Source organism: Dasypus novemcinctus, chromosome 11 (genome assembly GCF_030445035.2).
Source record: "Dasypus novemcinctus isolate mDasNov1 chromosome 11, mDasNov1.1.hap2, whole genome shotgun sequence".
NCBI lineage: Eukaryota > Metazoa > Chordata > Mammalia > Cingulata > Dasypodidae > Dasypus > Dasypus novemcinctus.
The window spans coordinates 53,178,066-53,192,954 of record NC_080683.1 but is presented as its reverse complement, the minus strand read 5'-3'; the positions used below and the strand labels follow the sequence as shown (position 1 = coordinate 53,192,954).

At 36.5% G+C, this 14,889-nt stretch overlaps 1 protein-coding gene and 1 pseudogene across 4 annotated transcripts in view; both read right to left on the bottom strand.

Moving 5' to 3' along the window:
* BCKDHB (branched chain keto acid dehydrogenase E1 subunit beta) overlaps nucleotides 1-14,889 on the bottom strand; it is a 355,891-nt gene that overhangs the window by 211,627 nt on the left and 129,375 nt on the right. The window lies entirely within an intron of this gene.
* Nucleotides 18-4,917, bottom strand: LOC139440054 (carboxy-terminal domain RNA polymerase II polypeptide A small phosphatase 2 pseudogene; annotated as a pseudogene).

The following is a 14,889-nucleotide window of genomic DNA, read 5'->3' as shown; positions in this document are numbered from 1 at the left end:
GCTTGGAAGTAGGAAGGCTAAGGGACCCATACCTGCCTGAAACCAATATAGATACCCTCTGCTCTACTTAACTCCTCAAACTGGGATCAGGTTCAGCAACTCAGTATCTGCCATCTCATTAAATTAAGACTGCATGGGCACTGCATTCTCTGTTTGAAAGATGTAAGAGACAAGCAAGTTGTCCAGAACGAAGGTTTTCCACAGGTACTTCCACAAGGGGCTTGAGCTCCTTGACATAATAGCCCTGGTGGTACACACAGGACTCATGAGCAGACCCAGAACACCCCACATCAGTCCAACAGATCCATCTCAGGGTCAGCATACTTAGCCAGAGAAGGGGACACATTTAAAGAGTCCCCCAATCTTCTCAGGAACTCATCCACATATGGCCTCTTGTGAACATATGCCTGGTTGAGTGGTCCCCTTAATCTCTACAGGCACTATGAAGTCAGCATTGTTGATCGGCTTAAAGGAGCTATAGGGAAGGATTTTATTCAGGTCAGTGACCATGCAGACCTTCCTAGATCTCTGTCTGTCACCTATGGAAACAGAGAGATCACTGGGAGTGGAAAGGACTGGTCGTGAAGACAATGGAGCAGATCCAACTTAGCAATAGTGTTGGCTTTCTCATTGCATGTGCAACCTGGTTGGAAGAGCTTGTTTGGTCAACATGTAGGTGGGAAAATAGCAGAAAAGGGTTGTGAAGCTAATACATCCACAAGGCTTTTTGGGAGAGGACTTGATCCCAGATCTTGCATGGTAAGCAGCAGGTCTTCCCCTCTACCTGGGTGATGATGGAGTCACGTTCCCTCCAATATCCTACAGGCCCAGGATAGCTGGGCAGGAAGATCAGCCTGCATACAGGCTAGGCAGAACTGGGTTGGGAGCCCTGGGCAGGGGCCCACTTGGCTTTGGCTCTTGACAGAGACTCCAACTCCGCAGCTGTTCACACCTCTCCTTTCATTCCCTACCAGTGCCAGAAAGGAAGGGAGTCTGTAAAAAGGGCAGGCAGTAACTCCTCTGGGCTCCCCCAGCCCCCCACCTGATCCCCCACACAGCTCTGCTGTGCTTTTAAAATGTGCTTGCAATAAATTAAGAGTATGTGTATATATATTATAGAGAGAATATAAATATGTGTGTAAGTATAATAAATGGAATTCATTCAGAAGAGCTGCATATTAATTTTCTGATGAAAGACTAGACCTTTGGAAAAATACTAATTAAAATCTAGATCTATAAAATACATCTACTATAGAATCACAATTAGTTTATTAGTTGTGAGGAATGCCTACTTTTCTGTTTACAGCTCAAAAAACCTAGTTAGTCACCATTATGATGTGAAATCTCTGCTATTGATGTGATGGTAAATCATCTTTATGTATTAACAATGTTTTAACTACCAAAGGAAAAAATATGCCTTTGAAATGCAGTGATATTTGTGTGATATGGATAAGCCCTTGTGCTAGAAAATGTGTTGTTATATTTTTTACTTCCTGAGGTAACATGATCTATATCATGAGTTGGCAACCCACCATCTTAAATACAGTCAGTTCCTCTCATTTGTATATTATCTATGGCTGTTTTGATGCTACAGTGGCAGAAATGAGCAGTTAAGACAGAGTGCACAAAGCTGAAAATATTTACTATCAAAAAGTTTCCAGTCCTTGAATCTACATGTCAATTCCTAGCTATAAGATAGAGTCCATTGCATTGCAATAGGTTTTAATTTCATCTAATGAAAACTCGTCTCTCTTCTTTCTGAGCTATTTTTGGGCATTTATTCTTCTATATAAAGTTTTCATATTTTTAGACAGTTAAAAAAACTAAAAAACTCCATTGAGATTCAAGTTGGGATTGCAGTAAATGGTGTTTATGTGATATTGCCTTGCCATTGAAGAGCACAGTACATTCCAGTCTTGATTTAAGGCCTTCCATGAGATTTTATTATTTTCTTCATGTTTCCCAGTTCTTTCTTGTAAAATGTATCCTGAAGTATTTTATAGTTTATTTGTTGCTGTTATGAACAGGATTTTAAAAATGATTTTCTATGCCTGGCTAGCTATCGCCAGTATAGAGAAAAGCATTGGCTTTTTAAAAAAATATTGACTTGTATCAAGTACCTTTTTTCAGTATTCTTATTAATTTTAATACTTTATGTAGTCTTCTGAGTTTCACAAGCATTCAATCATGTCCTCTAAAATACAAATAATTATATTTTTTTCCTTTCCATATTTGTAACAACTTTTTATTTTCTAGTCTCTTGTAATTATTTAGAAATTACAGATTAGTGTTGATTAATAATAATTAGAGCAAGCATCCCTATTTTGTGCCTGCTCTAGCCACCAGTTACTTCTCCAACCTTATCTCCAACAATGCCTTCTCACTCTTATGACAGCCACATCATTCTTATTGTTGTTCCTCCAAAAGGCTAAACACATTCTTGCCTCAGGCCCTTTGTACTTGCCATCAATACTACCTACTCCTTCCCCAGATATTTACATGGTTTCCTCCTTTACTTAATTCATATAGCTCCTCAAAAGGCACCACCTGAGAGTAATCATCCCAGATCAACTATCTAATAAAGCACCTCCCTCTACCTCACTATCCCTTTAACTTCTTGCATTTTTTCTTCATAAAATTTGTGTCCTGACATAAATATATACTAGTAGATCTGATTACTGATTGTCTTCCCCAGTAGCATCTAAACTCCAAGAGAGCAAGGTGTTTTCTGTTCTGTTTGCTACTATGTCCTCCATTTCTAGAACACCTGGTTCCTGGTTCCAGAAGGTGCTCAACGAAAATATCTTGAACAAACAAATTGGAAAATTTTACTGAGAAGGCCCTTAATGTGCTTAGTTTGGCAGGATGTCTTATATAGTGTTTTAGTTAATAGTTCTGTGACTGGACAGGTGCCAGGCTTCCCTGAGGCGTTTTCAGACTCTCAAGTCTAGCTCTCTGGCAACATTGAAGTCCTCACACTAGACCTCTCCACTGCTATTTCTTTAATTTCCATCCTGCAGAGAGGAGAACAAAGACCTAAAGACTACCTAAAGCCCAGGCTGGCCACAGACTGAGTCACAAGTACACCTCTGGTCTTTGCACACATGACTCTTCTGGCTCAGGTCTTGTTTAAACAGTAGTGGCAGCACTAAGAGCTAACTATGGCAGATATAAAGCCCCCCTCATCCCTCCAAGTCCATCATAATAAGCAAAATTAAGACAATATCCCTATGCATGTAAAGAAGATACCATTTCAGGACAAGTCCGCTAGATTTTTCCTCCTCTTAAAAACCCTGAAGTTCGTATTTTAGGTAGTAGAGAGAAGCTCAGGGGCACAGGTGTAAACTGCCATCTTTAGAATACCCCTGGGAATCTGATTTTTCCCTATTATATGTAAAATACAATTTAATTTAGAAAAATTAGATGAGTTAATAAACAGTAAAGAAAAATGAATGGAAGTGCCACTATCTGCTTAAACATTTTTTTGAATAATGGAAAAAAAGCTCAGTAACAGTTCCATGAGGTTCACTGATCTATGAACAAAAATCCTGAAGTTTTTGGGTTTTATCAATGCATTTTTTTATTAATCATAAAAACAAAATTTAAATGAACCATCATATATTCTCTCCTGGAAGGCAGAAAAAAGTTTGCTTATTTGTAACAGGAGGACAGTCTTCTTAGTCCATCTAGACATTTCCCAAATTTTCCTGGGGGAGATCTCTTTAAATTTATTCCTCTATTGAACATTACATCTGGCTGAGGAAAAATGTCTTACATACTTTATTTATTGTAAGTTATTTGGAAGGCTGTTGCTGTTTGCTCAGAAAGTACCCCAAAGTCATTCCTAAGGACCTAATCATCACTTATGGTGGTTGGAAAAAGTAACCACTCTGTCAGCCCACAATCATAGGGGAAAATATTTCCGAACCCCTCACAGTGGGTTCTTTCTGTGGCACACAGGAATAAAAAGGGAACTACAATGAGTCAGAGACTTACTCGTATTAGATACCATTTCTACCATTAGTAGAGAGCTTTATAAATTTCAAAACCTCACATCAAATAATCAAGGTCACACTATTACCTCAGAACAACAGTTTTAGATTCATTATCATAGAATTCCCTTTAAGGAGTTTTATGGTCATACAACTAAGAGCAGACTGTGTTATTAACTTCAGGATTTGGCTCAGGTTACTGAAGTCTTACAGGGCACACAAAAATAAGAACTGGAGTGTTAATGAGCTAATAGGACTTTAAAGGCAAAGAAATTTCTGGGATACAAAAGCTGAAATCAAATATATGTAAACGGAAACCCAGATATTTTTCCAGGATGACCATAATTCACCCACTATTTTTTTGCAACACAAAATTATATTCAAATGTGAGAGCCCTAAAGAGATGAAATAATAATGACACAATTAAAAATTATGGTTAACTAGATCATTTTGGAGGGTCCACAGGAATCATCTAGACTCCCTTAAAGGACTTTCATAGTTTAAGTAACTAAACCATTCTTTAGTGTCTCCTGGATTTCTCTAATGCTATGACACAATTTACTTGAACAACATAAATAAGTATATTGCTTTTTCCCAAAAGAGACTGAACTGATTTATATAAATTGGACCAGACTTACAGCTTTTATTTAACAGAGATAATCTCGAACACATACTGAACCTATTTGGGGTCCTGTAATTTACTACAGTAATCTGAAAAATCACTCTATCTGTATGATTAGGTGTTAACTCACACAAGCACCTCTTATTTAATCTTTCTTTAATTATGGCAAATTATTTTTAAGACTAGGGATAAAAAAGAAAGTCTAAATTCATAAAGTAGGAAAGAAAATAGAGAAAGGTGACTCACTTGCCCAAGGTCATCCAGCGACCAGTAGAAAAACCAGGGCCAGAGATCCCTCTCCATGCCCCAGAGCTCTGTGTACTAACCAGACCATGCAGATGCCTTACAGCCTGGGATCCTATGAAATCCAGGACAGTATGTTTAACCATAGGAAGAGAATGAAGGAGTGTATCAGGTTTTCCTCAGAATGACTTAAGACAGGCATCTGCTACAGAAAAAACCGACAGCTCCAGCTGGAAGCCTTTATCACCCTTTCTCCAAAACAAGTTAAGTGATCCAAGCAAATTCAACTTCTTACTGTATATTTCCTGGTGAACAATTTTGGGGAAACAATCGGAAAAATCAAAGGAGGGAAATATTAATGACTCACACCTTGCATTTGCTTGTCAAGAAACCCAGCAGACAATTGATCTATTCCTACCATCATCGTTTTGGTCAGTGGGCAAAATGGGATGCAAATTGATCCTACTTTTCTACCCTTGGCTTGATAAAATGCCTAGAGGCTTCATTCTAATATGACCATGCATGCACTTCCTCAAGATTAACAACCATGGAAGTTTCAAGAAGCCTCCCTTGCCCAAGGGTGGAAATATTGCAGGCCATAATTTACTTGAGATTTGGTTTCTTAGCATCCTTTCTTTGTAATACAAGAACCCTCTCACTGAATATCCTTGGATGCCACATATTACTGGACTAAATATCTCACAACACCCACACATTAAAAAAAAACAACTACCTCATAAAAAAAAAAAAGACTCCATAGACTACAATGGGAGGTCATCAACATAGTCACCAAAGCAGTATTTGTCCTAAAATAGACACAACAAAAACGCTCATTGAGTTAATTTGGCAAAATCTAACAGCAGCACAGTCTAGAATTTATAGTAAGGTCAATATACATTGCAAAACCTTGATTTTAGATTAACAGTAAATAATATTCCATTTAAAAACAAAACAAAACACTAATAAATGGCTAAGATCACCTAACAAAGTACAATTAACATTATCCTAGTAAAAGAAGAGAATAGTTGGCAAAATAAAGCTAATAACAGTACTGAGAAAGGGTTTTTAAACAGTTTCTAACAACCTAGTTGTATTTTCCCAAATATTGATTTGTAAAGAATAAATAAACAATGTGGGCAAACATGGAGACATGCTATCATGTTGACATGAAAGAAAATGCTGTTGAATATTTTGTGAAATAAAAGTTTTTGATGTAAGACAGAGTCTTTAGCTTTACTCTTCCAAGTTTATCCAGTGATTGGTCAAAGAACAAAACACCTAAGTACCCTTTTAAAAGAAGAACATTCACTCAAGTATTATGCACCATAATATGCCCTATATTGGTATTTCATAAAGGTGTTTTTAAAACTTCTAGACCTTTTAATTTTTTTGTGTGAGATCATCCTTCCACTGTACTCTGTTTTTATCTGTAACCTCCCTTACATAGGTGTATCTGCTTAACATATTCAATGATATGAACTCATTATCTTTTCAGAAATGCCAAAAAGTAACCTATATAGCCCAGATCTCCCTGTGGGTCATGATAAGAGAAGCAGGAGAAAACACTAGTACTAGGCATTTGGCTAATCAGGCCATATCTAAAGTATCACCTTAAAGCCATTTGCAGTTAAAAAAGTGATTGGATATTGAGAGTATTTCCAGAGAATGGTAATCAGAATGGTGAGGAATCTGAAAATCAAGTGATTTAAGTAACAACTGAAAGGGATGTACAGACTACTAATATGATATGTGTGGGGTGGCTGTGTGTTTCTTCATAAATAACCTGGGCTGTGTGCGTAAGCTTGCTAAACTTAAGATTCCAGCATAAGCCATGTGTACATGGAAACAATAAAATCTGCAGCCCCGCCTCTCATAACTATGCCAACCACTCCAGTCTCCCTAGTTCCGGAAAGCCAATTAAGTGATATAGGCACAATAGGCTTTGGATATTCAGGGAGGATGCAGACTAAATGTGTTAATTCAAGTTTACCTGGAATGTAGGGGATATGTGTTAATTCAAGATCTATCTGATACTCAGACAAACACCTAAAACTCTAAAGAAACTAATAAAGCACCATTTGACCCTCCACTCCTACATCCTCTGTATAAAAGGGACTCAAAGATCCTATTCGGGGCTCGAGTGTTTTTACAGGAGTCCCCAAGCTCAGCCGGTCGTAATAAATCTTTTTTTCCTTCTCAAGAATATTCCTGAGTCCTGGCCTTCAATATGCGATCAATGAATCTCTCTGCTTCCACAACACTACATAGCCTTGAGATGAGAAGACTAAGAGAAAGCTAATAAACTGTCTTCAAATATTTGAAGACAAGTCATGTAGAAGTAGATACAAATCTACAAGAAGAAAGTAAAAATTAATATGCAGAAGTTATAGGGAAGCAAATGACAACCCAACAATGGAAAACTTTCTAACAACTAAAACTACAACAAGGTTGCCTCATATTACAAGAAGAATCTGGTAGGGGCTCAATGCCCTGTCAAGAGTTTCATACTGCAGTGTAGAGAGCTGAACTGGATGATTTCCACAGTATGTTCATTTTGGCTACTTGCCTATTTTCCCATAGCACCTTGGGCAAAGCAATCAATCTCTCCTTCTCAGTCGTAAACCAGTGGTAATACAATAGCATTATATTTTTACAGTGCTATAGAAGAGGAGGAAAATTCTTTCTTGCAAAGATAATGAAACCTTATGCAGCCCTTATGCAGGCATCAGTTGACCTGACTAAAAAGCATAAATATGTGATGGAATAGTGAAGATCTTTAAAATGTACATGATAAAAAAAATAACCCCTGTGAAAGCCTTTTGAACTCTTTGGAAAGAAGGAGCATAGGAGTTCCATTAGAGGCACAAAAGGGAACTCTGACCTGAAAGCAAATACACGAGTTACCCATGTATCTAACTCCCAAAAAGCAGTTTAGCCACTGGAAAGTCTGGCTCAGACTTCTAGTTGTGAAACTTTACTCAGCTGCCAAAATATTTAAGTCACATGGAAAATGAGGCTGTCAGGATTCCTTAAAATTCCATTCTTCAAAAATAAGTCTCTCATCCCTAGAGAGACTAATTAAAAACAAAAAATCCTTATTTCCAAACATCCTTTTGGTCAGTAATACTAATGAAAACCTAGACTCACAGATAAAAGGCTATTTCACAGTTTAGTCAATCCCTCTCCACCCTTTGACACCATCAATCCAACCTTCCCTCTGAAAAAAAGGCGGGGTTAACCACACTAAGAGACCTGAGAAACATGTCTCAAGTGATTCCCAGCAAGAAGACTATGAGCTCCAAATCCCAGCTCAGGGACCTGTAGTCATTTTACTATACATATCTGTCACACCTCAATATCTCAACCTCAAAAATGGAAAATTGGTCTTCTCTTTTTATCCTTCCCACCAATCCAGTCAAAGACAAGTTTGAAAAATTTTGGAGGGAGTCAATACACAATGGTATCAGAATTAGTGATATAATGAGGATTCAGGCAGTCTCAGTATAAGGCTACTTATGTGTAATAACTAATTTCAGACTAAGAGAAATAAAGAAAAACAGTAAGAGTCAATAGAAAGGGGTCATTTTATTATTTTCCAAATCTGACAAACAAAAGAAGAAATTAATAGAAAAATACCCTACAAGATCACTTAATGACATTAGTAATGTGACTATAACTAAAGAGAAATTAATGATTAGAAGCAAAGCACCAGTACACTACAGCTTTTAGAAAGAAAATTAGCAAGAACTCATTTATTTATCACTGTAGGGGGGCTGACTTATTCAACATATTTGAGAGTTCACGCACACACACCTATAAGCAATAATACTGTATTACAAACACAATATATGGAATAGAAATTCATCTCTTTGTGATGACAGATACAATCTGGAAAACAATTATATAATACCATACGATCAAAGACTACTAAGATATCTGGATTTGTTTCTATATTAGATGACTACAAACGTCTTTGATTTGATTTAAATTTTAAAAAAAGAGTTCTCCTGTATTTTTTATAGTTATTTTCTTCTCTTGTTTCAGGCTGTCAGTATATCAGCTTTGGTCTTGTTAACATCCCTTTGGCAACATAACCTTTCCTTCCCTTCATTTCCCAACTTTCAACTTAATATGTTACTTCTAATCTAATGGGGGCTCCATTTATTGGAATTCTATGCAAAGTAAGAGGTGAAGGGCTATGACAGAGGGTCTCTAATAGAATTTAGTATGTGTTTTTATGGATGGGTGTTATGGTAACCACTTCAACTACTTAGAAATCTTTATTTACTTCAAGATTTATAGGCACATGATAGAAAACTGAGATTCTAACAAAACCTATCTCCAGGTAAGTGAAAAGTTCATATATTTATGGAACAGGAAACGAAAGTTCATTTCATACTTACTATATACTGTTATACCTACTAGCAAACAAAGATAAAATGCAGAGTTTAGTGAGAGAAATAGATGAGAACATTAAAAACTACAACACAAAGGGAAATCTCCTCTGAGAGAATTTAAGGTACCGTGCGGAACGGAGGACTCTGGCAGACTTATAAGATAATGGGAAAACACAGAAGGAAATGATTCCTGGATGGGATAACTTGTGAACTGTTGAAAGACAATTAGGATATTAGATCCATCCAAGATAAGAAAGAGCAGAGGAAACAGCATGTGCCAAGGCACTGTAGTAACAAAGAACGGGAGGTGTTCAGGGAACTGCAAATAATTTGGACTAGCTGGACTACCAAGTATGTGTGGAGAATATGACAGAAAATGGCATCAGACTGTTACACTGAGGCTGGATAATGGAGGACCAAATGTCATAATTGTTTTTCACATTGTCTCAAAGGCAACTTGAAGGCACTTGAAATATAGGAGTAATATAAACAGTTTTCAGTTTAGAAAAATTACCCTGGCAAGAAGAAAGGGTTTCAGAAGGGCTAGAAGACACTATTGCCTAGAGAGAAATCATAAAGGCTTGAATAAATCAATGAGAATGTAAAAGAAAAGACAGTTCAAGAGGTACTACAGTCTGTCCAGCTTAAGTCAAAATATAAGGACAGAATGGAGCAAGGAGAGAAGAGGTGGAATAGAAGCAGCAGTGAAAATTAAATTTAAAAGGCAGATGCCAGAGGTGTGATAAAGAAATTCAATATAGAACTTAGTGACTTGATAAAGGTTCCACCTGCAAAACTGAAGAAAGAGTATGCTATCTGATTATAGTAAGGAAAAGATAAAGACAGCAAAAGAAAACAAATAAAGATCTACGGACACAAGGTATTTTATTAGAAATACATAAGGTAAATTCTGTGTAAAACATAAGATGTGCTAGCTCTATTATTACATTATATAATGTTGAAATATAATACTTTTTTTATTCCAAAAAGCTAAAGGATAGTTTTCTCTTATTTCACACAATTTTAGAAGAAGAAAATGTTTATGCTAACTTCTCCAATCTTTCTCTTAACATCCCTACCAAATGACCTCAAGTCTGTCCCACTAATGAGGGACTCACAGCTACAAGCTCATTTAATTTTTTGGTAGCTCCAAGAGATTCAAAATCCTTTCATGGGTAAAGCTGATCTAGACTCCTTTTACTTTGAGACAAAATCAGCTTCCCTTCAACTTCCACAACTTTCACATCAGAAGTGTCTTTTAATATCTATAAAGAAATTCTTAAGGCACCATTAAAAATTAAAAATAAATGAAAAACAATCAAGCAGTTACTTTCTTCTACATAATAACTAGACTGTTTTGTTCTTACAATGAATTGTAGTTTAGCTACAGGTATCTTTCCAGTTATCGTTGTTTCACTAGGTCTTCACTGACTTGAAAGATTATAGCTGCCAGCCAAATGGCTTGTTTTCATTGACTTACTGTTAAGAGACACTTATTAATTTTGCTGTCCAATAATGATTTACTACCTTTCTCATCTAAAATTTGGTTAACCCCACTGCAAGGACTTACTATTTCAGAAAGCTAACTTTCTCACCCCCAATTCTGAATTTCAGCTATTGGTAAAAGACACAATTTACTAGGGATGTAAATTCCCAGTCTATTCACTCAAAGGCATGCACTATGCAGAACATTTAAGATATCTTTCTAAATAGGCCATAAATCTATGTAATAAAGTACCCATTTTCTACTTAATAATTCAGTCAGTTCAAGATTGGGCTTCATAAATATCATGTTCAGTATCTGTTGCTATCACTGTCATTCATTGTTTAGCAGTTCTAGAAAAACAAGAAAAAATATGTACATAGATTTTAAAAGAAACAAAATGATCTTACATGGACAGTGATTGCCAACCTAGTTAATCCAAGAAAACACTACGAAACTATTGGAAGGAATAATATTTTGGTAAAATGCCAGGAAATAGACTAAAATACACAAAATCATCATGCTTCCTGTTATAAAAATGAAAAAAAAAAAAAGAGAGAAGATTTCCAATTCAAGATGAAGAGCTGACCATATGTTTTTGTCTACCATTTCTCTCAAGACAGGAAATGAATATAAAGGAAAAAAACTTGTAGTAGTAAAAAGAACAAAGTTTAGGAGGGGTAGTATGATCAGACGAAAGACACTGAACCATGTTTCCTGTGAATGAATGTATGATGAAAATATAAACAAAGAGCAGAGGAGATTGAAGCCCAGTCACATGGGTGGTGATTACAATGGAGGAGGAAGCTTATGTCCCCAGAGATTCCAGAGAGAAGATGGGCTCATCAGCAGGTGTAGAAGGTGGGTGGGAGAATTGCAATGTAAACAGGGGAACTAAATAACACAGCTGTACCAACTGTCCCACCTCCCCCAAAATAAAACACATCTTTCTAACTATTGCCCCAGAGAAACCCCAAGTTAAAAAAAACAAAAACAAAACTAGTCTCTGATGAAATCATTCAAATTGCCTGAAGAGCTGGACTTACACAGGGAAGGTTGATATCAAGGATAAAGTCCGGTTCATTTGCACATCTAGAAGCAACACACACACACACCCATGCCAAAGGACAGACTTATTATCCAATCACTCAAAAGCAAAGAAGCAAAACCTCATTCCTGTGCAGAGATCTAAGTAACTTTTCCCATACTAGTGAGGTCTACTGAGAAAAGAGACCAACAGGAAAACTGTATCAGGCAGTTATCCAGAAAAATTAGCCATCATTAAAAAAAGAAAAATTAGATTCAAATAAACTACTGAGGAAATAGAGATATTTATAGAACAATATTTTTTAAATAATTAGTATATCCAGAACTAGTGAAGACAGAAGGCCACAAAACAGAACTGAGAAAAAGAAAAATGTGATTGATGAAGTCAAAATATTCAAAAGAAGAATTAAAAGAAAAACTATAAGAAATGTCCAAAACATTTCAAAAACAAAATGGGACAAAAACGAGGAAAGAAAAGATGAGCAAGACAGAGAATCAATCTAGAAGGTTTAATCACCCAATGGAAAGAGTCTTAGGAAAAGAAAAGATTGAAAAGAGAAAAGATAAGAATTATTTTTAAATCAGTAAGAAGTTCCCAGAGGGAAGTTATAAGACACAAAACAGTATAAGTGAAATAGTCTTGCATTTAGGCTCATACCTGTGACATTTCCATGTAGAAAAGACAAAAAGGTTCACAAAAGTCTCCATAGGAACAAACGCATGGAGATCATTTACAAAAGAATGAGTCTCTGGCTAGCTTTTCTACCCCAGTATGATGTAAGCAAATAATAGAGCATTATCTTCAAAATCCTAAGTGAGGAGAACTGTGGGAAATGGTGACAGACTAATAAGCAGAGCTGAATGTTCTCACAAAAACAACAGAGAAAAAGCCAAAAGCTGTCCAAGGAATCTGCTCTGAGGGTCAGCTGACGAGGATCATGCTACAAAAACTCCCAGGAGGGTGAGTGACAGATAGGCAAAGAAGTCAAAACAACAATGAGTTAACAAACTCTTGGGGCAGCCAGGAAGGGCTCTCATGCCCCAGACCCAAGGTATTAGGCTGGGGTAAAACACCTCGGTCCCTACAGCCAACTGAGAGGGGAACAGACATCTTCCCCCCATCAGGTGTATCAAGGGAAAAGGGAGGGGGAGTCAGGGGACTATTCTTCAGTGAATTCAGCCAACAGAGCCGCAACATAGGAAAGTGAACTGAAACACCTCCATAGATAGGCGCATTGACTAGCACTTCTGCTGGCTGGTCTGGAAATTCCATGGACAAAAACTGTTCTTGCTCTCTGTATCCAACCCCTTGCTCTTTGTATCTCTATCTACACCCCATTAGTGAGTCCCCGGCCTGCTTCAGAAAACTTAAGCTGGGCAATTTTAAGAATAAAACTGAGAGTACTAAGGTGAACTAAATATCAAGGAAGAGCTGTGAGGGAAAAAAAAAAAACAATAGGCAAGAGAGGGTAATTAGCCATTAGAGTAAACTCACCAATGTATTCAAATGCCTAGACATCAGCAAATAATTTCAAGCCATACTAGGAAACAGAAAGAGATGGCCTAGCCAAAAGAGCAAACCAAATATCCTGAAGAGATATAGGATTTAATACAATGAATCAGTGATAATCACACAACTCTAAATCACTTCAAAGAATTCAAAGAAATTATGACTAAAGAAATAAGAAGACACTGGGAGAGCATAAAGAAAAAATTGAAAGCCTGCAAAGAAAAGTAACAGACTTTATGGGACTGAAAGAAACAATGGATGAGATTAAAAATACATTAGAGGCACATAAGAACACATTTGAATTGCTTGAAGATAGAATTAGTGATTTTAAAAACAGAATACCTGAACTGGAAAAGACAGGAGAAGAGAAAGAGAATGGAAAAAATGGGACAGAGTCTCAGGAAATTAAGTGACAACATGAAACATAGAAACATTTGCATAATTGGTGTCCCAAAAGGAGAAGAGAATGGAAAAGGGGCAGAAAGAATATCTGAGGAAATAATGACCAAAAACTTCCCAATCCTTATAAAGGACATAAATATTAATATCTAAGAAGGACAATGCACCCAAATAGAATAAATCCAAATAGACCTACCCCAAGACACCTAATATTCACAATGACAATTATCAGAGGTAAAGAGAGGATTCTGAAAGCAGCAAGAGAAATGCAAAGCATCACATACAAGGGAACCTCAATAAGATTAAGTGCTGACCTCTCATCAGAAACCAAGGAGGAGAGAAGAAAGTGGTATGATGTATTTAAGGTGCTGAAAGAGAAAAAAATTGGCAGCCAAGAATTCTGTACCCAGCAAAACTGTCCTTCAAAAATGACGGTGAGTTCAAAGTCTTCACAGACAAAAACTGACAGAATATGTTACCAAAAGACCTGATTTGCAAGAGATACTAAAGAGGGTGCTGCAGCATGAAAGGAAAAAACAAGAGTAAGAGATTTGGAGAAGAGTTTAGAAGTGCAAAGTATGGAAGGGTAACTACAGGGTAAGAAGACAGACAAAAGAACAATATGACAATAGAGAGCCAAAGGACAAAATGGATGAAGTAATGCCTTTACAGTAATAAAACCGAGTATTAATGGATTGAGCTCCCCAGTCAAAAGACAAAGACAGAAAGAATTTAAAAAAATATGAATCATCTATATACTCTCTATAAGAAAAACACCTCAGGCATAAGGACACAACCAGGTTAAAAGTGAAAGGTTGATAAAAAGGTGTTCCATGCAAACAGCAACCAAAAGAGAGCTGGAGAAAACCAGATAAATGTAAAATAACATCATTATAGTATATGAACAATAATTACTCAGTACAACTGGCAAATTGTTCCTGTGATCAGTATTCTTTATTTTTTTTTTTTTCATGCAAAATAAACACCTGCTTCTATTGAGGAGGACTGGAGAAGAGACATATTTTTGAATACTTCATATTTAAACCTTTCTTACTAATATTCTTCAATTAAAATAATCTATCTGGATCAATAAAGATTAGCATGATTACTGCTGAACAATTTTCTGCCTCATAAAATTATGAGTTGGCAAATCGTTATCTGCTGTAATTCATTCCAATAAGACATGAAGAATTTCC